At 43.0% G+C, this 26,220-nt stretch overlaps 1 long non-coding RNA gene across 3 annotated transcripts in view; it reads right to left on the reverse strand.

Moving 5' to 3' along the window:
• Positions 1-24,664, reverse strand: part of LOC138759500 (uncharacterized) — a 245,767-nt gene extending 221,103 nt beyond the window's left edge. For 2 of the 3 annotated variants that reach the window (XR_011354886.1, XR_011354877.1), the window contains exon 1: positions 24,563-24,661. This is a non-coding gene — a long non-coding RNA (uncharacterized lncRNA). Of the gene's footprint in view, positions 1-24,562 lie in introns of all 3 variants that reach the window. The other variant, XR_011354878.1, reaches the window with a different exon arrangement.
• Between the last annotated feature and the right edge of the window lie 1,556 nt (positions 24,665-26,220).

Genomic DNA, 26,220 nt, shown 5'->3' on the forward strand with positions numbered 1-26,220 from the left:
AGAGATTACGGGTGTTGGAATCTGAGCAAAGAAATATCTGCTGGTGGAAATCAAGCAGACCAAACAGCACCAATAAGAGATAAGGAATGGTCGACATTTTGGGTCGGAGCTTTTCAGGAAAAGTTTCTCCAGCAAATTGTTTCATGCCTCAAACACAACCTTCTTTCTAAACCAAGAATTATAACACTACTTCTTCAACACTATCCACAAGAGCACTCATCCAGAGATCAATGAATTCAAAAATGCAGACTCGTTACTCATTCGACAAAGTTTGCATCTATAAACGTGTTGCACCAACTTTTTCCTTTCTTCAACCCATCCAATTTTACCAAAAGCGACTCCACCCTAAAGAATGCAGGTTAAATGAAGAGCCACTCCCAAACACCTCAGTCGCTCAGAGCTGAAATAAAGGTGCTTTTTCTCCTTCCCCAGGGGGTCAGCATATTTTAATCAGATGCCTGCTGTTTGAGCATTGGACCCAGGCTCACTCGTTCTTTATGTTCTATGGGTGCTTGTAACTCTCCAGACAAGCTCCACATTGTTTATGCCATACCAGTAAATGACAACTCCCCACACTGACACACTTTAAAGTTGCTTAAATGGGCCTTTTCTTTTTTGATATAAAAAGCTTGTATTCTGTCCGCTTTGTGCCTTATAAGGGGTCTGAAACAGATCATTGTTGGTGAACTATTTCACACAGGAGTGAAGTGAAATTACTGCCAAAAAAAAAAGAGCAATTTGTTCAGCCATAATCTCTTCATACAAGGCCTACAGCTGACAGTCTACTCAAATGCAACATATTTCCCCCCCCCCCCCCCAAGTAGGACTACAGTATTTCACCCATGCAATTTTAACATGATACTCCACTGCGCATTTGAACAGGAGTGAATACACATTTTATTTCTTGCTAACATGGTCAGTGCAGACTTAACCCATTTGTACTGATGTTGGCAACCCCTTTCTTATCAGAATGCCAGACCTACTTGCATGGATATTTACTTGCACTTCTGCATTTGGAGTTACTGTTGAGGCATGGTGCTGGTGCCGTCGTCTAAGTTACCAAATTGATGGAGAGGAGGTGAAGGTTCAAAGGCCAGGGCAGAAAAGGAAGCCAAATTCAGTTAACTAAATAGTGGATTTTTTTTAAGCTAATCTTAAAATCAGTGAAAATTACTCCAAAGTATCTGGATTGTTGATAAACAGATATTTGGTTTGCAGTTGTCCTTAAAAGACAAAATCTCTACCTTAGAAACAGCAACATGGTCAATTCAACTGCTCTCTCAAAAAAAATCCTGGAAGTCCATGCTGAATTCTAAAATTTCACTGGAGTCAAAAGTGGTAGCTCACCTCCATCATCTTAAGGACAATTAATGTTAGCGATGCCAATTTCTCTAAAGAAAAATTAATTATAAAACAACTGAGTTTACATCGGGGGTCAAATTATACAGTATGCCTTTCAATGCTCATTCCATTTAGCCCAAATCCCCCTCAACTTTTCCCTTCCATATACCTGCCCAAATTTATTTTAAATGTGGTAGATTTATCCACTTGTACACTTCCTCTGACAGTTGGCTCTACACACCCACCATCCTCTAGGGGGAAGTGTCATTCAAGTCTTTTAAATCTTTCCTCTCTTACTTGTAGCCATACCCTCAAAACCTTTCACTGTCTTTGCCTCCGTCATTCTCAGCAATAGGTCCGAGCATATTCCATCTCTCCTCATAACTCAAGCCCTCCAGCCCCAGCAATGTTCCCTGTGAATCTTTGCTTGTACCCTTTCTGTGACTGGGGCACGCAGTGTGCCACACGGTGGTATAACTCGTGGAGTCCCTGCTCCATAGCTTGAGAGAAACTGAATCAATCCCAATTTCCAGTGCAGTTGATATGGACATTGACCATTGCCCTTTGACCACAGTGCTCAGAATTCCTCAAACACACCAAAACCGAATCGACTGCATGCATTAATTGGTCATTTTAATGTCTAGTGATGGGAAGAATCGAGGGAAGGGAGGCAAATAATGTAAAATGTCAGTCAACAGCACCTTGCAACTCAGAATCTATATGCCCTGTGGATTTTTCATAATAAGAGCCTCAAAATAAAGCTCATTATCCTTAACTTAAAGCAACCAAGGTGACAAAAGCACTCAGCATCTTTGAATCACCCACCCACAGAAGCACATCTTCAGCTAGAAGTTCTGAAACACACCAGCGGTTTGATGGGTCAACAAAGCACTGGTGTCTGCATGTTGCCATTGGAGATTTGCTGAAGCCCCATTTGAAAGAACAGCTCACCTAGTTTGCAGTCTTTATTCTGACGCCTTCCTATTCTTTGCTTATTCCTCGAAGACAGGCTCAGACCCAAAATCTCAGTAACGCATCTTTTACATTCTGTAACACTGCATTCAAGTTCCTCCAGCATTTTTTCTGTGTTTGTTACAGACTTCTGCAGCAGGGGTAAGTTTTTACTGCTTTCAGTTCAGCTGAATTGGCAAATTTAAGGACAAAAATCATATCCCAGTAGATTCACCTGCAGAATTTCTGTTCTTCTTAGTGGAGCACTTGGGAGTCAAGGTTCAAGCTTATTAGAGGTTTCCAATTTAATTGGTTCTTTGAAACACAATAAATGAGTGCTAATTGCTTTCAAATGGTTTGATATGGATTCCCTTTTCAAAATATGCACCTTGGGTTTTGAATGTCCTTTTACACCATGGCACTGATTCCTTCATGGAGACTAGACCCTATATATAGAGGTTCCCTTATCCAAGCGATCACATAGTTGCAAGACTCACTGGTGAATTTAAATTTTTCATACAGGACAGTAACAGGGCCTTCCAGCCCATGCCGCCCAAATACACCAATTAACCTATAACCCCTGTACATTTTTGAAATGTGAGCGAAAACCCGGAGGAAACCCATGCAGATATGGGGAGAACAAAACAATTCCTTCAGAGAGCTCAGATTTGAACCCAGGTTCTTAGCGCTCTAATCACGTTGCGCTAACCTCTACACCAAATGTGCCATCCCTACACTAACCATGCCGTGAAAGTTGACCAACTGGCGACAGAAGAAGACATCACGTGAAGCCAATCCAGTCCTTATCAACTAAACCATGCAAGTTAGTCACTGGGTTGCCAATCAGAAGAATCCAAGAAACATTTTCCTTCTCTCACCCAGAATCACTTCAGCCAAGATGATAATAACTGGACTGGAATTTTCCTGGATTATAGGATTCTGAAGCAGTTTTTAACTGAAGCATCTCTTTTTTTTTTAAAATGACAAATTTAGCAATGCAGGCCAGACAGCTGGAGTTAATAAGTGCGTGAGGGGGGGGGCTAAGTGCGTGAGGGGGGGGGGCTAAGTGCGTGAGGGGGGGGGCTAAGTGCGTGAGGGGGGGGGCTAAGTGCGTGAGGGGGGGGGGCTAAGTGCGTGAGGGGGGGGGCTAAGTGCGTGAGGGGGGGGCTAAGTGCGTGAGGGGGGGGGCTAAGTGCGTGAGGGGGGGGGCTAAGTGCGTGAGGGGGGGGGCTAAGTGCGTGAGGGGGGGGGGGCTAAGTGCGTGAGGGGGGGGGGGCTAAGTGCGTGAGGGGGGGGGCTAAGTGCGTGAGGGGGGGGGGCTAAGTGCGTGAGGGGGGGGCTAAGTGCGTGAGGGGGGGCTAAGTGCGTGAGGGGGGGGGCTAAGTGCGTGAGGGGGGGGCTAAGTGCGTGAGGGGGGGGCTAAGTGCGTGAGGGGGGGGCTAAGTGCGTGAGGGGGGGGCTAAGTGCGTGAGGGGGGGGCTAAGTGCGTGAGGGGGGGGCTAAGTGCGTGAGGGGGGGGCTAAGTGCGTGAGGGGGGGGCTAAGTGCGTGAGGGGGGGGCTAAGTGCGTGAGGGGGGGGCTAAGTGCGTGAGGGGGGGGCTAAGTGCGTGAGGGGGGGGCTAAGTGCGTGAGGGGGGGGCTAAGTGCGTGAGGGGGGGGCTAAGTGCGTGAGGGGGGGGCTAAGTGCGTGAGGGGGGGGCTAAGTGCGTGAGGGGGGGGCTAAGTGCGTGAGGGGGGGGCTAAGTGCGTGAGGGGGGGGCTAAGTGCGTGAGGGGGGGGCTAAGTGCGTGAGGGGGGGGCTAAGTGCGTGAAGGGGGTGGCTAAGTGCGTGAAGGGGGTGGCTAAGTGCGTGAAGGGGGTGGCTAAGTGCGTGAAGGGGGTGGCTAAGTGCGTGAAGGGGGTGGCTAAGTGCGTGAAGGGGGTGGCTAAGTGCGTGAAGGGGGTGGCTAAGTGCGTGAAGGGGGTGGCTAAGTGCGTGAAGGGGGTGGCTAAGTGCGTGAAGGGGGTGGCTAAGTGCGTGAAGGGGGTGGCTAAGTGCGTGAAGGGGGTGGCTAAGTGCGTGAAGGGGGTGGCTAAGTGCGTGAAGGGGGTGGCTAAGTGCGTGAAGGGGGTGGCTAAGTGCGTGAAGGGGGTGGCTAAGTGCGTGAAGGGGGTGGCTAAGTGCGTGAAGGGGGTGGCTAAGTGCGTGAAGGGGGTGGCTAAGTGCGTGAAGGGGGTGGCTAAGTGCGTGAAGGGGGTGGCTAAGTGCGTGAAGGGGGTGGCTAAGTGCGTGAAGGGGGTGGCTAAGTGCGTGAAGGGGGTGGCTAAGTGCGTGAAGGGGGTGGCTAAGTGCGTGAAGGGGGTGGCTAAGTGCGTGAAGGGGGTGGCTAAGTGCGTGAAGGGGGTGGCTAAGTGCGTGAAGGGGGTGGCTAAGTGCGTGAAGGGGGTGGCTAAGTGCGTGAAGGGGGTGGCTAAGTGCGTGAAGGGGGTGGCTAAGTGCGTGAAGGGGGTGGCTAAGTGCGTGAAGGGGGTGGCTAAGTGCGTGAAGGGGGTGGCTAAGTGCGTGAAGGGGGTGGCTAAGTGCGTGAAGGGGGTGGCTAAGTGCGTGAAGGGGGTGGCTAAGTGCGTGAAGGGGGTGGCTAAGTGCGTGAAGGGGGTGGCTAAGTGCGTGAAGGGGGTGGCTAAGTGCGTGAAGGGGGTGGCTAAGTGCGTGAAGGGGGTGGCTAAGTGCGTGAAGGGGGTGGCTAAGTGCGTGAAGGGGGTGGCTAAGTGCGTGAAGGGGGTGGCTAAGTGCGTGAAGGGGGTGGCTAAGTGCGTGAAGGGGGTGGCTAAGTGCGTGAAGGGGGTGGCTAAGTGCGTGAAGGGGGTGGCTAAGTGCGTGAAGGGGGTGGCTAAGTGCGTGAAGGGGGTGGCTAAGTGCGTGAAGGGGGTGGCTAAGTGCGTGAAGGGGGTGGCTAAGTGCGTGAAGGGGGTGGCTAAGTGCGTGAAGGGGGTGGCTAAGTGCGTGAAGGGGGTGGCTAAGTGCGTGAAGGGGGTGGCTAAGTGCGTGAAGGGGGTGGCTAAGTGCGTGAAGGGGGTGGCTAAGTGCGTGAAGGGGGTGGCTAAGTGCGTGAAGGGGGTGGCTAAGTGCGTGAAGGGGGTGGCTAAGTGCGTGAAGGGGGTGGCTAAGTGCGTGAAGGGGGTGGCTAAGTGCGTGAAGGGGGTGGCTAAGTGCGTGAAGGGGGTGGCTAAGTGCGTGAAGGGGGTGGCTAAGTGCGTGAAGGGGGTGGCTAAGTGCGTGAAGGGGGTGGCTAAGTGCGTGAAGGGGGTGGCTAAGTGCGTGAAGGGGGTGGCTAAGTGCGTGAAGGGGGTGGCTAAGTGCGTGAAGGGGGTGGCTAAGTGCGTGAAGGGGGTGGCTAAGTGCGTGAAGGGGGTGGCTAAGTGCGTGAAGGGGGTGGCTAAGTGCGTGAAGGGGGTGGCTAAGTGCGTGAAGGGGGTGGCTAAGTGCGTGAAGGGGGTGGCTAAGTGCGTGAAGGGGGTGGCTAAGTGCGTGAAGGGGGTGGCTAAGTGCGTGAAGGGGGTGGCTAAGTGCGTGAAGGGGGTGGCTAAGTGCGTGAAGGGGGTGGCTAAGTGCGTGAAGGGGGTGGCTAAGTGCGTGAAGGGGGTGGCTAAGTGCGTGAAGGGGGTGGCTAAGTGCGTGAAGGGGGTGGCTAAGTGCGTGAAGGGGGTGGCTAAGTGCGTGAAGGGGGTGGCTAAGTGCGTGAAGGGGGTGGCTAAGTGCGTGAAGGGGGTGGCTAAGTGCGTGAAGGGGGTGGCTAAGTGCGTGAAGGGGGTGGCTAAGTGCGTGAAGGGGGTGGCTAAGTGCGTGAAGGGGGTGGCTAAGTGCGTGAAGGGGGTGGCTAAGTGCGTGAAGGGGGTGGCTAAGTGCGTGAAGGGGGTGGCTAAGTGCGTGAAGGGGGTGGCTAAGTGCGTGAAGGGGGTGGCTAAGTGCGTGAAGGGGGTGGCTAAGTGCGTGAAGGGGGTGGCTAAGTGCGTGAAGGGGGTGGCTAAGTGCGTGAAGGGGGTGGCTAAGTGCGTGAAGGGGGTGGCTAAGTGCGTGAAGGGGGTGGCTAAGTGCGTGAAGGGGGTGGCTAAGTGCGTGAAGGGGGTGGCTAAGTGCGTGAAGGGGGTGGCTAAGTGCGTGAAGGGGGTGGTTAAGTGCGTGAAGGGGGTGGCTAAGTGCGTGAAGGGGGTGGCTAAGTGCGTGAAGGGGGTGACTTACCTTCAATTAAAATTAAGTACATGCATCTTTACAAAATCTGAATGGGTAGCAAGACTCGTCATTGTCACAGGCCTCTCCACACAAGTACATTTATAACCTTCACAATCCTACATGGCAGTAGCTCTCCCTCTTGTCTTCTCTACAGTAAAGATCATGGCCTTGTTTATACAGCCAACTTCCATCCATTAGTTAATCCTTCAACAGAGTTGGAAACACATTTTAATTATTTCACCCATCCCTTCTTATTTGTGCTAAATAATAGTGAAATCATTCACTTTTCGCATCACCCTCAAGTCAGACAATGGATAGATCAACGCTTTAATTGAATCTAGTCTGCATATACTTCATCCACCATTCAATGGGCTGCCTTAATGCAAATGTTATACAAAAAAACTTGAGTAGCTGCAATGTTAATTGAACAAAGGATAGACAAAGAATGCAATCCAATAAAACTGCACAAGCAAATTAAAAGCTCAAGGAACAATAATGTTATGAAAATATAGTATTGAGACAACGAAGAAATAGGAAGATTTTCTGCAGGGTGAGAGAGAGAGAGAGAGAGAGAGAGAGAGAGAGAGAGAGAGAGAGAGAGAGAGAGAGGAGGGGGGGGGGGGAAACACCATACAGAATGGACGAGATATCTTTCAGTTTCAAATATCAGCAGAAACCTTGAGAAATATTCCATTCCATGAAGTATTACGGAATTGGGGGGCCGTGGCAAGATGGAAGATGTGCAGTTCCACCTTTCCCCAGTTAGACATAAATACCCAATTTTAAAACCTGTAAAAGTTGTTGAAAATAGTATTTACAGACTTTGGAATAGTGAAGGATTGAAATGGCTACAAACGAGAAAAAAATCAAAAACACAGTTACAGAAGAAATTATGCTATAAAAGTGTTGAAGAATTGAGGCCTACCTACCAAGTTGAAGCCACGGAGTCGTCGACTGGAGATCCCAAGCCTCAAAGTACCCCTGCTTGGCTAAGTATTACACCGGCACCGATTGCACGTCCACAAGATGGCGTCGGTTCTGTGACTCGCGCCCCCGTGATGCCTGGTGGTCTAGGGGCGCGCAGTGTAGCGTCGGAGGATGTACCTGCACGGTCAGTGACTCTTCTGGGCATGCCAAGTGCGTTACGAGTTCATGATTTACTAGAGAAGGTGTGGGCTGAGGGGGAACCCGAAAGATGGTGGGCTGATGAGGTTGGCACGCTGTCGATGGGCATCCGGACCCGCAGCTGCTCTGGAAGAACCACCATTGTGTCAGAAGAGGAGAGCCCAGCGCTATTGGAATCAACACAGGAAGAATATATGGGGACTGGGACCAGAGAAGTGTTTACAATATTGGAAGGGATTGCTCATCAAATGGAAAACATGTCAATGCAGATGTCTACTCAGATAAATCAAGGATTCATGGAAGTGAAAACTAAAATGAATAATATGTAAAGAGATTACCTCTATGAAGAAAGATATGACTGTAGTTAAAAGTGATGTTAATAGATGTATAAAAACAGTGGGCACTGTACAGGATAATTTTTTTTAAATTGAAGAAGCTTTTTTTGAATGTAAGAATAAGTGGATCATAATAGAGAAAAAATGGAAAAAGTGGAGGATTCTTTCGTGAATTGGGGGATTCAGAAGAGGGAATTACTGAAGAAGATTGATTCATTAGAGAATCAAGGACAAAGAAATAATGTAAAAATTGTAGGTCTCCCAGAAGATATGGAAGGTTCAGATCGGTAAAGTTTCTAAATAAATGGATTCCTGAGGTACTGGGCAAGGAATTTTTTTCTGGATGGTCTAGAGTTGGATCGAGCGCATAGAGCATTGAGGAAAAAATTGTTTCCAGGTCAACCACTGAGGGCAGTTTTGATTCATTGTTTGAAATATCAAGATAGAGAAATTATACTACGAGTTGCGGTGGAGAAGGCAAAATCAGGCTCCAATGATGGTTCAAAATAACAGAGTGTTCTTCTATGCAGATTTGAGTCAAGAAACTATTAGAAGGCGCCAAGAATTTAATTCAGCTAAAGAATTGTTGTGGCGAAAGTGTTACGTTTGCCTTTCGTTACCCGGCTGTAGATAAAGTTTTTTATGGGAGTTTTCAGTCTCAATTTTTTGAAAATGATCAATGATGCATTAATTTTTGCTAATTTGTTCCCAGATTTGCAAGGAAATGGTCGGTCGCCATTATCGTCACCTAAAAGGAGGGTAAATGGAAATGGGAATGGAAAGAATGGGAAACACGGAAAGAATGGAAAGAAGGTTGAATTGACGCAAAGTCTTCTTGATATTGAAGACCAAGAACAATCACTGGGATTGGAATCGCTGGGTTGAATATGTCAGTATAATTACTTTATGAAAGTTTGATTGGGGAGGTTGGACGACACTGAGAACTGATAGTCGTCTGCCACTAGTGGGTTTTACCACACCCAGATTTTTAGGGAGTTGCTACTTTTTAGTAGTTTACTGAGGGGAAGTTTATATTTTTTTTTGTTTTTGTGATTATTTTTATATGTAGAATATTTTGGGAATTAGAAAGGGGAGCAATATTTTATAGTAGAATTTTTACTATAATGTCTAACTTGAACTTTGCAACTTTTAATGTCCAGGGATTGAATAATCTTATTAAATGTAAACGAGTATTGGCTTATATTAAAAAAATGAAAGTTGATATTGCTTTTTTGCAAGAGACACATTTAACTGAAAGAGAACATATGAAATTGAAGAGAGAGATTGGGATGGTCGTGTATTTTCTTCTTCCTTCAATTCCAAGGCAAGAGGTGTAGTGATCTTAATTAATAAGAAATTACCGTTTGAATTAGAATCCTTCGAAGGTAATGCAGGGACGGTTTTGAGGTTGAATTGTAAAATTTTTGCTGAATCATGGACTTTGTTAAATATCTTCGCACCTAATGTGGATGATGAAAGGTTTATGTCTGAGGCTTTTTTTCTTGTTAAATCAGGCCAAGGAAAATATTTTGGTTGGGGGGAGAGTTAGGGGTTTTGATGAAAGATTTGAATTTAATTAATATTTGGAGGAGAGTAAATCCTACAGAGAAAGATTTCTCCTTTCATTCATTTAGACATGATTCATTTTCTAGATTTTTTTGGTATCGGCGCATTTACAAGGTAGAGTTCTCCAAGCCAAATATAAAAGCCAGGTCATATCGGATCATTCTATGTTGTTTTTCTCTTGTGCGTCCGGAAGTGGTTCAATTGTCCTATAGATGGTGGCTTAATACAATGCTGTTGAAGAAACCAGATTTTGTTACTGTTGTTAAGGAACAGATAATTTATTTCTGGCTGAGAATATTAATACAATAGGTAGTACTTTTGTATTATGGTATGCTTTGAAAGCATATTTGTGTGGGCAAATTATTAGTTATACTACAAAAGTGAAAAAACAATTTGTGGTGGAAAGCTTAACTTTGGAGAAACAAATTACTGAGTTGGAAAAGGAATTTCAGAAAAATGTTACAGAAGATAAAAGGGCACTAATACACTACAAACCCATCAGTATGAGCTTTTAATTAGTCGATCTAAACAACGTTATTATGAATTGGGTGAGAGGGCTCAAACTGTTAGCATGGCAATTAAAAACAGAAGACATCACAAATTATTAATGCTGTTAAAAAGAATTCAATAGTTACCTATAAACCTCAGGAAATTAATGATCAGTTTTACTCATTTTATCAACAATTGTATACTTCTGAGGGAAAGCAGGAAGCTGGTTCTATTGATTCTTATTTATCTAAATTAAATTTATCTGTTTTAGTAGAGGAAGAGGTTAGGGAATTAGAAGCTCCATTTACAGATTTCAAGATTAAAGAAGCTATGCAAGAGATGCCGAATGGGAAGTCACCGGGGAATGATGGATTTTCAGCTGAATTTTATGAAGATTTATTCTCGATATTTGGAGATGTTCTACAGCAAATAACTGAGGATCAGGTGTTGCTGGAATCTTGTTTGAGTGCTATAATTACTGTGATTTTAAACAAAGATAGGGATCTATTGAAAGTATCTTCATATAAGCCCATTTCTTTACTAAATGTAGATTATAAAATTATGGCAAAAGTATGAGTGAATAGACTTGCAAAATATTTACCTCAGTTGATACATGTAGATCAAACAGGTTTTATTAAGAATAGAAATGCATCGGATAACATTCTTAGATTGATCACATTGGTCAATGCACCTAGACAGCAACCCAACCAGTGGATGCTAGATGAGGGAAAAGCTTTTGATAGGGTTGAATGGAATTTTTTTATTTGAAGGTGTTAGAGAAATTTAATTTTGGCTCTTATTTTATTGGTTGGGTTAAAGCTTTATATAAAAACCCAATTGCTAGGATAGTGACAAATGGTCAAATTTCATTTAAATTAACGCGGTCGACTTGGCAAGGTTGTCCATTATCACCAGCCTTGTTTGCATTGGCTATTGAACCGTTAGCTCAGACAATATGACAGAATGATAAGATTAAAGGGATGAGAATTGCAGATGATGAATATAAGATTAATTTATTTGCGGATGATGTGTTGGTCTATTTGACAGAACCGGAGAAGTCTTTGAAATATTTGCAAAATTGTTGCTGAAATTTGGGGAGTTATCTGGATACAAGGTAAATTGGTATGTGAAATATTAACAATTGGGGAAGAAGATTATTCAGAATATAAAAATATTATAAAATTGAAGTGCTCAGACAAAATTAAATATTTGGGAGTAACAGTAAATGCAGATTACCAATCTTTATACAAATTAAATTATGTTCCTTTAATAAAAATGATTAAAATTGATCTGATTAAATGGAAAGATCTTCAGTTAATGATAAATGGTCGAGTAAATTGTATTAAAATTAATATTTTTACTCGAATCAAATATTTGTTTCAGTCGATACCTTGTTGACTTTCAAAGAGTTTCTTTCAGGATTTGAATAGCGTCATTCGGGAATTTTTATGGAAGGGGAAATTAGCAAGAGTAGCTTTACATAAACTTGCATTGGTGGTCTTCAATTACCTCACTTCCAAAATTATTATGAAACAGCTCAATTGAAATTTGTTAGTAGATTGATGGATATGGACCAACCTCTGATTTGGGCAAAGGTGGAACTGGCTTGTATATCTGAAGTTGAGATACACCAGTTCATATTTAAATGGAATATGAATTTGTTACGGGAATGTAATATGCCGGTATTAACGCACCTGTTCAAGACATGAAGTAAAAGAAATATGGTTTTAGGGTTGAAGGGTAAACTATCAATTCAAACTCCGTTATACCATAATCAACTTATTCCCTTATCAATGTTTAATAATCATTTAAAGAGATGGAATTCTAAGGGTATAAAAATAGTTCAGGATTGCTTTGAAGAAGAACAGCTTCTTTCCTTTAATCAATTAAGGGAGAAATTTGATATATCTGTAAATTCTTTATTTGTGTACCATCAATAGAGCTTTGGTAAAAGAGAATTATGGTAAAGAGATAAAATTATCTATGTTGACAAAATTTGAGTCTTTGATTTCCTCTATACCAAAGAAAGGTTATATTTCAGATATGAATCAATTGTTACAAGATAGTATGGATAAACCGGAATGGGAAAGTGATTTAACTTATATTTTAGTTATATTTGACTCCAGAGAAGTTGACAAAATATGGGTTCAGTAATTCGGACTCTTGTTTTCGATGTGGACTGGAACTTTTTTTTTTTTTTTTTCCATGCTGTTTGGTCTTGTGTTAAAGTACAACCATTTTGGGAAGGAATTAGATGGATCTTGGGAAAAATTATTTAAGATTAAATTATCATTAGACCCATCGATTTTTTTTGTTGAGTTGTATGGTTTCTTTGAAAGGATTGGGGTTGGATAAATTTCAAATTGCATTTGTATGTTTAGCGTTATCTGTAGCATGAAAATGTGTAGCTAGTACTTGGAAAGATAATGTGGAGATTAATATAGTATGATGGCGTAATGAAATAAGAGCTTGTACTCCATTGGAAAAAATTACATGCAACTTGCATGATAAATATTCCTTCTTTGTTAATATGTGGTCTCTTATTTGGACTATATGAATTTGAAAATACTTTGAAATATTCTATATACTCTGTTTTGTTCTTGTATTTGGCTGAAAGGTTGGGAGGGTTTTTTTTGTTTTTTTTTAAATGTATCTAAAAATTTCTTGCTGTTATTTGATTGTATTTTGTTTTAAAAAAAATAAAATAAATAAAATTTGGGAAAAAAAAGTATTACAGAACTTGATAGAAATATAGTGGCGATTTTCGTTTGGTCCTAGAATTCAATACGACCTTGACAAGTACACAGTATCCCATGGCAAGGCACTTGGTTCTTTTTTTTTTTTTTTTTTAAAATACTTGTTCTTTCAAAAATATCGTTAATGAATTTACTCCAAATCTACATACATTGAAATGCAACAAAAATGTTCTACTAAGTTTGGAAGTGATTTTAGAGTTAGATTAAATCATACTGTGCAGGGATAATGTGAATGCTCATCTTCTTCCCCCCTCACCCACACCCAGGGTAAATGAACCTAAAACTAGAAGGCACAAGGTCAGGGGCAGCATGGTTAGTACAACGCTATTGCAGAGACAGCGAACCGGATTCAAATCGCCACTGTCGTTAAGGAGGTTGCACTTTCTCCCCGTGTCCAGGTGGGTTTCTTCTGGGTACTCTTGTGTCCTCTCACATTCCAAAGACATACGTTAATTGGTTACATGGGTGTATTTGGGCAGCACAAACTAATTGGGCAGAAGGGCCTGTTACCGTGCTGTATCTCTAAGTTTATAACATTAAAGGATTAAAGTAAGAGGAAAGCAATTTGAGATGCAATATTTTCACAGAGTTCAGTCCTTATTTGAAACAATCTGCCAGAGGAAGTGATGAAAGCAGGTACTAATGTGACATTCAAAAGGCAGTTGGCCAGATATGATGAAGAAGTAGATGGACCAAATGCAAGCAACTGGGACTAGGCCACAACATCAATTTGGTTGGCATGAACAAGTTGGGTCTGTTCCATGAACTTGACCATGACACATTGACTAGTTGGTGAAGAGTAAACCCTTTACAATAAAAGCAACTCCAGATCTTAATTAGTTCCTCTGAGATGGCTTCCACCATTAACATTTCGGAGCTCAAAGTTCAGAAACGGTGGCCAAACCCACCAGGAAAGGACATCCTTTCTCGACCCACCGGAGCACTGACGTTAGATGAAGAAGCGTCACACCACTGAGAAACTGTCCATCCCGAGTCATCCCAGTCATTCTGAACACCAACACAGGCTGGTAACAACGATATTATAGTTGCATTGTTTACTCATTTATTCCTGCCTCAGCACTGTCAGAACACGAGATGGGAGTCAAAGTGTGAACTCAAATCAAGCACTTCAATTAATAAATACTTAACTCTTACAGAAACCAGTACTCAGATAGCCAGAATACAAAAACCTACAAAATAATTTGAGGAGCAAATGTTTACTATTTTTACCTCAGGAAAGAGTTCATTTATCAAGATCCTCAAGACCACAGATAATATTTACCACAGATGTAATAGTTGAATTTAGGGAGTCAACTATTACATGCTTATTACTTTTGTGTCATTCAAGGCATCAGGAGCTCGGATGGGTGGGCAGAACTAGGTGAGAGTCCACAGTTGAGGTGTCACAAGCTTCATTGGGAAGGCATCTAGGGACTAGGCAAGGTTCCACAGTCGGGGCATCGGGAGCTCAGATGAGTGGGCGTTGAGGGCCAAAATTAGGGGGTGGGGGAGGGGCCATCCACTACTGTATGTGTAGGTACAAAACTACAGGGAGTGCAGTGGACAAGTGGTGTTTCACTGTGGTACTGCATCTTTTGCAGTTGCAATCACAATAGAGTTAAATTGATATTATTCTTCTCTTTGCATCTAACGTGGTTTGATTGTCTGTGGCATGAGACCAATACTATTCTGGCCCTAATAGGGCTATGGTTTGGAGGCTGTGGTGTTAAGATATTACAGCAAATTGCAAGAATGCTTCTCATGCCCTTATTTTTCATGGTGATCTTGTGCACTCAGAGTTAAGGCTTCTGCAGTTTTGAACCAGCATGACGACAGCTCCTTTGTTCACCTAGGTCAAAACCTAATGAAGGCATAGGGTTCATTCACTGTTCCACCCAGACCTGGCTGTCATCATGTTAACATGTACCAGACAGTCCAGCTCACTTTTCAAGAGTGAAGCAGCTCAATTACATCAAGTCAATGATACCCTTGAAGGTTTCACTTCCTTTGGTCAACAAACAAATAATGATGTGTGGCAAGTGGTCAAGCACACATCTTAGATCAAATCTTCAGCAAGTTCGTGTGCTGAACCAGATGAATGTGAAGATTTTTTTTGTCCACAGCAATGATGGCAGCACATGTAAATCATATTCAGTTCAACAAACAAATTCAAATCCTAGCTTGAATTCAATTAAATCCCTCATGACTTTTGTAGTTCTTTCAAATTTTACTGAAACAGAAATTCTCACCTCTCTCTAACCAGGGCAATTCAAACTAACCATCAACATGCACTGAAGATATTTTTTTTGAAACAAGTTCAGTTCTTCATTGCAAAAAAAAAAACACTTAACTTGGAGAAATTGTGTTTCTTTTTATTCCTCGAGGCATTGCATCAAAGCCGACCGATTTCTTCCCAAATAAATCTTGCCACAACTTCTGCCGGAAACACCAAGTTTCCATTTATGGTACGGGGGAGTGAGCAAGCGATCGTGAAAACAGCAACTTGGATCAATTCAAAGCATAGGGTTTGTGTAGTGAATGACTAAAGGTACTGGATTATCAGCTCATAGAATTAGAGGGTGATACAGCACACAAACAGGACCTTGGACCATCGAATCCACACTGAACATTAGTCGCCTTACCAATCACCCCTACACTCCCATCATCTCCAGCCAGATTCCACCCCTTGCATGCACACCAGGTGTAGTTTGAAGGCCTTTGAACATGGAGGAAATTGGAGAACTGGATCACAGGAAGAAAACTTAATTTTGAACTCGAGAACCATCTGTATTTTTTTTTTTAAAATCAGGATAGCATTTTAACTAGGCCACCCATTCATTTCATGTTACTTTCAGCGAGTGGTGCGAGTTGTGATGAGTCGGAAGATCTCCTCTGCAACTGATTACCCACCCGCACTGAAAACGCAGTGACAGGGCTAGTTGCTGTGGTTTCAGAGCTAAAATTTCCCATCAAAAGTAAATGGACCCAAGTATGAACAATGTTTTGGGAGATCTTTCAGATGGAAAATGTCTTCTACAAAAATGAAAGGGTGGGAGGAGAGAGGAAGGAAAGGTAGAAATGAAAATAGAAAGGATTGAAATGGTAATGGAACTGATATTAATTTGAAGGAGATTATAATCATCCATGCCAGTGGATGGAAACAGCTCAGAAGCTCTCAGCTCCAGTAGCAAGTCCTCACTGGACAAGAGCAGCGTGATTTACAGTGCCCACCATCCTGCGTAAAATGCTGTTTTGTTAAGGCCTGCTCACAGACACAAAGTCTGCCTTTGTCTCCAGCGGAAAAAGGATTTTTTTGTCTTCAGGGCCTGACCGAGTTTACATGACACTCCAGTACTCTTTGTAAACTCACATTTTCAGAATGTCAGACAATGAAAACAATCCAGATAGTCACTTGGCATTAGACAGTTGCCTCTCTTGAGCAGAGAGAGAGGAGGAAAAAAAGTGCTTGTTGGAAGAAATTTTAATGAGGGGTCAGTGAAGAGGGGAAGGATGACATTGCAGTCTGACAGAGGGTCTCTGTCGAACTGCAAACTGAGAACTCGGAGCAAGCAACAAACACTTCAAAGTAGTTTCTTTTCTCTCTATTTAAAAAGGGACTATGCCTGCTTCACATGGGAAAGGAAAGTCAGTCCAGTTGGCCACACAAAAAACAGGCAAATGCATCCCAAGCTGCACTTACAAGCCTATAGTGGAGCACTACTTAAAAATATACCTTAAAGTCACATTTAGTTCCTCAAAACAGCATCACCTCATGCACAGAACAAACATCCATTCCAACTCTCCAACATGAAAGAATCCTCGTCAATTCAGTCAAGAATCAAAGCAATGGACAAAAATCACCTGACATGACAGGTCAATGAACTCCCTACTTTTCTTGCAAGCCTGGTCATTGCATTAAGACAGGAGAGACCCACATACCCATGCTGGAGAGTTTTCCTGTTGTGTTTGCACTAGTTATGCAACTCAAGAGCCTAGATTTCAAACAGGAATGTCTAGTTGCAAGAAGCAAAGTATGAGGTAATGATTATTTAAATCAAGTGTTTAAAAAACATTTAAATGGGACAAAAATGGGTCTGTTCTATTTCCTTTTTTTATATATACACAAGTCATAAATATTTTCAGTATTCAGTAAAGAGGACTGCAGTAGAAATGTCTCACAAGGTGATGACTTGTCAGTATGCTTACAGATTATTAGTCAATAAATATGCCAGATGCTAGGGCTGTTTTCCTTTTTCTCCTCAAGATTTATGACAGCTCAATAAAGTACAAGTGTATTCATAAAGCAGTGTGTGTGTGGAAAAGTTTCTTTTTAAAATAAAACTCAAGTTCCAATGCACACTCAGTATCCAAGCAGTCAATACGACTGCCTGTCAACCCCCACATGCCACAACAGAGCTCCCATTCTACTGGTCTTCGTTAATCTGCTCTATGGACTAAAAGCATCTTTGTGTGATCACTGGCCCTTTATCCATTCTCCCCCGCCCCCCCCCCCCCCCCCACACTGTCCAAAAGCAGACTCTGTCCACAACCTCTGTACACTGCCACAGCTACCTGCTCAGCGTTGTAGCAGAACTGAAATTTAGCTTGCAGGTTACTGCAACAGATAGGCCGTTGAAAATGAAAAGCCTATATTTTGCTTAATTTATGATTATGTTATTTTTTTTAAATGCAAATACTAAGGGCCTTTTACTATAGTGGAGGCCAATTTTTAAATGCTTGCAGTAATTTATATCCCTGTTGAACTGATGTGCAGTGAAGAAGAGGTAGCTGTCCAAGATTAAGTATACAAAGTACAAACATGATGTGTAAAATGTCACTGTAAACCCTCTTGGCTCTGAAGACAAAGTTTAGAAGACTTTTTTGATCCAATAGAAAATTCACATACACCAAAGGAGCAGATGGAACCAAATCATCTATTTCAAGTGAGCATCAAAACTCAAAACTGCCAAGACTCGGACATCTGGTGCAACATCAGCTAAAGCAATGAAGAGAAAAAAACTGGAGGATTTTTTTTTAAATAAAGGAGGACCTGTCAGAGATAAATAGAAAACAGTCCCTTATTTTGAGGTCACCTCCAGGGAAAAAAAAATCAAACGCTCAAAAAAACATTTGGATGGGACAGATCAGACACCTCATACTCTCTCCAATTGACCCCTTTTGTTGGCCTAGATTTCACCCCTGGCCAGTCCTCTCTCTCTTCTGATCTCTTCCTGTTCTTTGCTTATTCCTTGAAGAAGGGGTCAGGCCCAAAACTTCAGTGTAACATCTTTACCTCCTGTGGACGCTGCAAAACCAGCAGAGGTCCTCCACCATTTGTGTGTTTTTAATCACAATCACAGCATCTGTAGACTTTTGGGTTTCACCTCGTACCCCCACCTTGCTCAACATCAAAATTTGGAGACGGGGCAAACATAATTCCTTGCCTCAAACATCCCAAAAGTCTGCAGTTCGTCTAAAGCAGTCAGAAGGGGCCATTAAAAGCTAATGCCAGGTGATGAGAGGAGGGTCAAAGGTCATGATCCCTGCCACAGGCAATCGTGAGTAAATGCATCACAGGGCAATATGAGAAGGAAGGGAAGGAAACAGGTCCAGTCATTCACAGAGTAACATTCTTGTTCCCAGCACTTAAGAAAGGACTTCCAATGACGGTTAAGAAATTACATTGCGGCAATGCATTGATTAGAAGTCATCACCGCCAAGGAAGTAGATGATGCACCAAAGCCTAGATGTCACCTTGATCTTCCTGCATTAACACGGTTTAAAATTAACTGAAGAAATCTTAATCAAACTCAGCACTCTAATCACCAGAAATTGTCTCAACTTCCCACCTTACAATAAAAGGAAGAAGATCCTCTGGATCTCCAAACTTACTGTGCTGTTAAGGTGAGAGGAATATTGGTCATGCAACCTCTGCACTAGATAAACACAACTGGAATGATCTATTAACTCAATTTGTAAATTGTCTCCGTATCAAAAGATGAAATAAGCATAATTGTCTCATTTAGAAAAATGATGTCCCACTTTACAAGACCCTTTCCTCAAAAACATGGTTCAGCAGTCAAAACGTTGTTGGGCCTTGCACACAATACACGACTCCAATTTTAATAGACCGTAAAACTATGTTATCCAGCATCTATGGGGATTGGTAGATGCTGGACGTGAATTTTCCAGTTGCTTGAGATTCCTTGTCACGTGGACTCGTGAACCAACAGCGCAGCATGCCAATGTAAAACTTTTTTTTTTTTTTTAAAAAACATTTATTTTCCTCCTTTTTTTGCCCATTACTTGAATTCCAGATAACAAGGAGTTTATTGTATTAGCGAGGCTCTCGGCCTCACAGATCCCAAATGAAAAGACCCCCGTTTTGGTCAGAATCGTTGGGAAGCTGAGAGCAAACGTTATTAAGGTGATGTCGGGTACTCAACCATTTCAACCCCTTTGCCAAGCGCACAAGGATTTTAAAAAATCATCCCCAGAATGCAGTTCAAAAATAGAAACCGAGTTGAATCCATGCAGAAAGATAATTTCCAATTTAATTTTCCTGACTTGCTGTTATTTGTGGCAAAGTCTCATTTCTACATTTATTCAACAAGCACGGTTACTCAGGTCCTGAAAATACACACAGGAGCACCACTTACTCAGTCACTCACATTTAATTCAAACCAGTAAGATAGACATTAAAGTAAAATATAATTCAATTTGTCAGCTTGACCAGGGATTAGAAAAATACCTTGTGTGCCCATTGGAAACATGGGAACCCTTTCGTGGTGACTGCAATTCCTCTCTACCAGTATTTTTAGCTTGGTGGCCAGATCCACATTTTCCAAGTACACAGTCATGGCAAACAATCTTGCCAGGAAACCATGGATCTGTTCCCATAATTTTCCTTCCACTTCAAATGGGGAAAAGAACATTGTATGCACCTGTCACGACTTCCAGACATGTTCAGCTAACAAGGAAAGCTCTCCACTCTGAGGACGGGGTGGGGGGAGAGAAAAATTAGTATTTATCCTGGGAAAACATTACTGATTCTAATGTAATGGCCCTGGAGCATCAAATTCTGCTCTTTCACAACATGTGCAAACTTCAAGCAATGCATCTAGACAACAGGTTAAAGTGAACAATGAGGATTTTGCTTCATGAACATATTATGGATTTTGCATTGCTGATCAAATGTTCTTATCGCATGCTGTCCTTTGGATATAATCCATTTTGTGATTTCCTGTCATATTTTGTCTACTGGCATATTGACCACAAAGCGAGCTGTTTTGGTGAGTCCAAGCATGTCTGGGCCTGCACTCAGTACAGGTGCTATGCAAATATCATCTTAGGCCTGGGCATGCTTAGTCAGGATAGATACAGACCAGGCTATTAAAGCTGCTCGAATATACAGATCCTATGCAGTATGCTGATATCGATTGAGCACATGTTCTTCAGGCAATACCATAGTGAGTGTACTTAATAATGGCATTTATTGTCTTCAGGAAGATTTAAACAGCAGAAATGTCTTGTCAATGTCACAACAGCTGCAATACATTCTGTTACATTTGTGATGAGTATATGCCTAATGCAAAATTCAATAAAAATTAATTTCATATTTCTCCAAAGTCCTACATGCTACAGCAAATCTGAAATTATCTTTGTGTTCAGCTTGATGTTGTCTATCACAATCCCTGATTGCTGTTTAGGAAGCAAACATTTTTTTTAAATAATAAAAAGATGTTGTCCACATCCCTCCAGTTTCTAATATTGACCACCACAAAAATCAGGTGGAGAATCACATGCAGAAGGCCCCCCCAAGCAGTTCCTGCTCTGATCAATGTTTGTTCCAGCTCCACCAAATGATCGAATGGACAACATTCCTGTTGCATCCTTCAATCTTTCAGAATCCAATGATCCAATAAAGCACCACTCAACAGACACCAAGGAACCCATTTTAATACTCACATGGGACATTACAAAATGCTACAGTTAGGCATCACTTCACTGAAGAGGCAGATTAATTACCACCCAAGCCCTAGGCAAAGCTTCAGTAAGGCCCCCTCTGACCTAGCCCCATGGCTCCCAACTTCGTTGAATAGATCAAAGTGGAATTGTTCCATTTATTAGCTTTTGAGCACAATGTCCTCACATATTCTAAATTTATCCGCGAGGAATACACCAGTTGGGGGGGGGAGAAGCAAAACTTCATTAAAATCAAACAAAACTTCACCTTCCAGAAGCTGTCTGCTAGCCCCAAACAATTTGAAAAGTCTGTTAGTTACAACAGGATAAATAAAACCAGTTCCACAAAAAAAAGTCTCAATACAAAACAACACAGGAGAGTTTTTTTTAAAAAAGTAAACTTCCTGTGAGCGACATTGCACGAGCCAGGCTCAGCTGCAGGAGACAGACCTCAGACTCGTGCTTGCGTACAAACGCAAGCATTGATGGACAGGTAACATTGGGAACTTCGAAGCCTGAATTGATAGACGGGACACAGACCCCGCTGCTGATTGACAGGGTAACGCTGTACCTCCGTGAGCCTTGATTGACGGGCGGACCCAGGACTAACACGAGCCCATACTGACAAGTGGTTGCAGTGGTGTTCCAGGGACTTTACAGGCCCCTAATGGTTAATCTGCCACTGTGCAGAGGAGATCAAGCACTTCTTGGAAAAGCTACTTCTATTCAGAATCAGATTTCTTGACATGAAATTTGTCACATTGGTACAAAATTACAATTTTGTAAATAAAAGATTTTTTAAAAATAAAAAGTGCAAAAAGAAAGTGAGGTAATGATTAAACAGCATAATATAGATAGCAAAGGTACATTACCAACATCTCAGGATTGAGCCCTTTATCAAGGTATGAACAAAATGTGGGGAAGTGCCCAAGCAAAATAGTTGGGGAGGGGTAAGCACAGTGCCACAGGCAGGAGGTAATAGGTTCATTGACCATTCAGAAATCCAGTGGCAGAGGCTAAGATGCCTTTGTCACATTCATTATGCACCTTCAGGCTCCTGTTTCTCCTTCCTGATGGTAGCTGAGAGAAAAGGGTATGACCTGGGTGGTGAGAGTCCTTGATGATAGAAGATACTTTGAGGAACTGCCTCTTTAAAAAAAAAATGCCCTTAATGAAATGAAGACCAATGCCTGTGATGGCTCTGGCCGCGTTTACAACCATATGGCAAATTCGTCTACTGCAACAATATCTTGGATTTTAAATATTATTTTAAATCATTCTTCACTGGGAGCACACATGGTTGCTGTCACGCAGGAGGTGTGATTGATGGGGGAGGATGGATGGTGGGGAAGAGATGGATTTCTCCTTCCATGCAACAGCACACGCTTTGGATTTGAGGATCAAGCCTTTAAATCTGGCGCAAAGCTCTCACGTTGCTGGACCGCCATGATTCCACGAGGCTTGAGCAATCTGCCAAAGGCACCTCAAGACACCAGAGTGGTTAACATCAATGCTGTCTCCAAATCCTCCTAAAGCACGGGTGCGACGGATCAAACAATGCCAGCAAGTCCTAATTACTCAGTTCATATTCCCGACCACAGACAGTCTATTCCAAGCTCTGTTTATGGAAAGGCATTACTAGGCAGAGGGGGCAATTCAAAGGAGTGGTTGAAGCTTAAACAATAATGCAACATCCCCACTAAGAATGACTGGCTTATGATTGAGAACGAGCATTTGGGATAGCCCTCAGGGATCTGGAACAGCGTAGACAACAGAAGGAAACGATCACCTCAAACTCTGTATTTGCCTCTCCTATCAGGCACTTCTCACTTGGTCTGTCTGCAGCTTCCGGATTAGCCTCACTCATTTCAGACCCATAATATTGGAATGCAACCTCAATCCCAAAGAGTGTTTATAGTAAATACTGGGAGGAGAAAGATACAGCTGCCTGATTAACCATACTCTACCCAACAAACAGGGCAATGTCATTCTCAAATCAATAACCTGCTTTGCTTCCATTTACAAACATCAAAGATGCCCAGTGGGTCATCGAAAAGGACTTTGAAAGATGCAAGGTGTTCTACAAATACCATGATCTTGTAGTGTAAACAGGATGCTCAATGTAAGAAAACAAAGGATTTTTTTTAAAAAACCATTGTATATCCACATCCTTCATTTACATTTGAATCTTTCACAAGGTAGCCAGAGTTCAACTACCAGAAAAACATCAGTTTGAGGAGATACATCAGTATGGATGCAATAACAAGTCATAAATTTACACACATGGTCTTGCTACCTCAGAGCTATTTTAGAATGCTTTAACGTGGTGCAAGGAACAATGCGTCTTCTGTCTGCTGCTTTACATTAATGAAAAACCCCTACTTCACCCAAGTCCACACCTGACCCACTTATTGCAGATGGCAGCATTTTGCCTCCCAGTCCATTCAATGGTACAAATGCAACCTGTAAACAGAACCAACCTGCTCCTGGTTCCACAGTGCTGGGGGGAAAAAAAAATATTCAGTGCCTAGAGTCTAGACTTCGATGATGGTGTCAAAACTCTGCTCAGAGCTCCCAAACAGGGAATATAATTTTTGTTGAAATGTTGCCACCTAAATGTTTTTGAACATGCATGTGTACTATTACATAACCTCTGACTGCCCGTCAGAAATCTGATGCCTCAAATTCTTTTCAAGTCATGCTCCAGAATCGACTCAAGCTGAAGGCAGGAAAGTTTCATAGAGATAACCTTTCCAGCCCTGTGAATTTAACCTCAATTTAAACACATGGGGTGGGGGAGGAAGAGGCACCTTTCAATGTGCACCCAGGACTGTACTAGTAAGTAATGCTGCACTTGTTAAAATACCCTCAAACAGAAGGGACTTTGGAATAAATAGAAATTACCATAACCTGCATTAATTTCCTGAAATTCTCCACATGACTGGAAAAGTAGGATGATCTTGTTAGCAATATATGACATTGCAAACTATTTCTTTACCCTCGTGTTAAAATACATTCTGAACTTTCCACAACTACAGTCAACAGAACCATTTCTACCAATATGTACACACTTGTTAAAAACAAGGAGTTTTCTATCATTTACCAGTTCAGCAAGTTAAAGTGATCAAATCAAATTTGATGGTCAAAATTAAGTACAGCCACTCACAATTAGGAATTGTGGCTAATGCCTTAACAGAACAATATTATTCACCAGTAAATATGAGAACATAATAATTAAATCGATGAAAAAAAATCATCATGAACAGAAGAGGATTGTATCGTTTGAGGTGGAAAATGTTCTCTCCCCAGTTCTTCAGAGGGTAGGTGTTGTAGCACACAGTTCAAACACGTTTCAATTCTGTGGCTGCATTGTGCCAAGTTAATCAGTTCAAGGAGAACAACAGAGCTGGGTGTTTCTGTCCCAGGGCCACTCGAAGAAATCCTCTGGGGGGGAAACAATCGCACAACAACACGAGAATGAGGGAGGCTGTGTTAATCGACCCACAGCAACTTTACCCGGCCCCTCGCCCGTCCCCAAACGAAAGCTCACTTGGAGGGTCAAGGGAGGGGAGCTCGCGGAGTTTTCAAACCACACAAGAGAGCCCCACTAGGTACTTACTGCTGTGTCACCCCTCTCCCTTCGATGTTGGGCCGAAAGCGACTTGCGCTTCACAGAAGGTGTCCCCAAGCCGCGAGAAAGGACACTTATCAAAAGTTGCGGGACACTCCAAGTGTCAAGTGTCCCGCGCAAGTTGCACCAGACTTGGATGGGGAGCATTGTGCCAAAGACACAAATAGCTTGGACTCGAGTTGAAATGCTTTACCTCTTGAAGTAGCAGTGTTTTGCAGGGGAAGTTTGGCGTGCATCGAGACCTGCACAACTGCAAGAACCGGCGGGCAGAGGTGAGGAGTGAATCAGGTGAACCCCATTGCTTGGCCACACCTCTGCAAGCAGTCGATTGGCTTGGTTTTTTTTTAATGGCCAGGTTTGTGACTGGAAGAGATTGCTGCCAATCAGAGATTCCCCCCCCCCCCCCACCCCACTTGTCGCTGACAGGTGCATGTTGTGCCAACGCCGCTAGAAGTGCCCCAGGTGAACGGACTTGGGAGACACAATTTCACACCTGTCCATTAAACGGACCCCGTCAATATTTCAACCTGCACTGACCGTGGAAGAGCTCAAATGAAATCCGAATCATCGTCTGCGCCCACTGAATAAGGCATTGAAGAGTCTAGACTTCGATGATGGTGTCAAAACTCTGCTCAGAGCTCCCAAACAGGGAATGTCATTTTTGCTGAAATGTTGCCATCTAAATGTTTTTGAACATGCATGTTTAAGGGTCCCATTCCTCAAAAGATTGTCTGCGGCGCTCAAAAAAGAATTGCAAACTCAACACAGACAATTAATGGAACTTTTCCAAAGTAAACACTCGATTTCGCAATTTGTATGGATCGAAATTCAACTGGACGCCTGAAAAATACTATTGCAAGCAAGTTGTTGTTAAACCCGGAGTTTAAAATAACAATTATTACCAATACAATTTTTTTTAATGAACCCTCCGAGCCTCCCCCCCCCCCCCCCCCCCCCCCCCCCATGCGTAACGGATCCGAGGCACCGTCTTGCAAGCACTGAAAAGTGCAGACGAGGTCACGGCGTTACCTGTAACATCCATGGACACGGCCAGGAAACAGTTAAAACCAGAACCCGCTTGAGGTGGGGGGGGGGGGGGGACCTCGCGAACAATTCTCACTCAACAGAGTACAACCTAACATTGTATGTGCGTGGAGCCCCACTGTAGCATTCACTGTTTCAATAGGCTGCCTTCTCTCAAAAGGGTTTTTGTTATCCATTAATTTCTTTTTAAAGGGAGCAGATAAGGGACTGGTCTTTTCGAGATCTTAGGTGATCCTCTCCACGGAGTTTGGGGGGGAAAATCAAGAAGTATTTACTAACACAGGTTAGTAATGAACCACACACACTTACCTCTTTCTGGATCCACGCCAAAAGGCGACCAAAAAAATCCACTTTATTATTTTCAGATTAAATCCCCAGAGCATACTGTATACATCCCAGGCTTTTCAATACATCATCCGGATACAATACATCCACGCAATCCTTTTCAATTCCGACGTGAAACCAAATGACAGCCACATTCCGAAAGCTTGTAACAGATTCGGCGGTGTTTCCCCCCCCCCCCACCCCCCTCTCCTCCTCCTCCTTGGGGACAGCGCTTGGTAATTGCCATCCCCATGGATTCAGCTGGTATCCACGCTGTTGAATCTCCACGGTTGCTTGATCGTGACCATGGCATCTCCCCTCCTTGGTGGAAAATGATACCCCCTCGCCTCCAGATGAAAACCAGTGACCTTAAGGGGATTCCTCCCATTGACGGAGTTGTGGCCATAACCCTAAACCCAGCATCAAGGTGCTGGAAACACCGACAAGTGAAGATAATCCGCTGCTGGCTGAGGGTCCAGGGAT

This window comes from Narcine bancroftii, chromosome 3 (assembly GCF_036971445.1).
Source record: "Narcine bancroftii isolate sNarBan1 chromosome 3, sNarBan1.hap1, whole genome shotgun sequence".
In the NCBI taxonomy this organism is placed as follows: Eukaryota; Metazoa; Chordata; class Chondrichthyes; order Torpediniformes; family Narcinidae; genus Narcine; species Narcine bancroftii.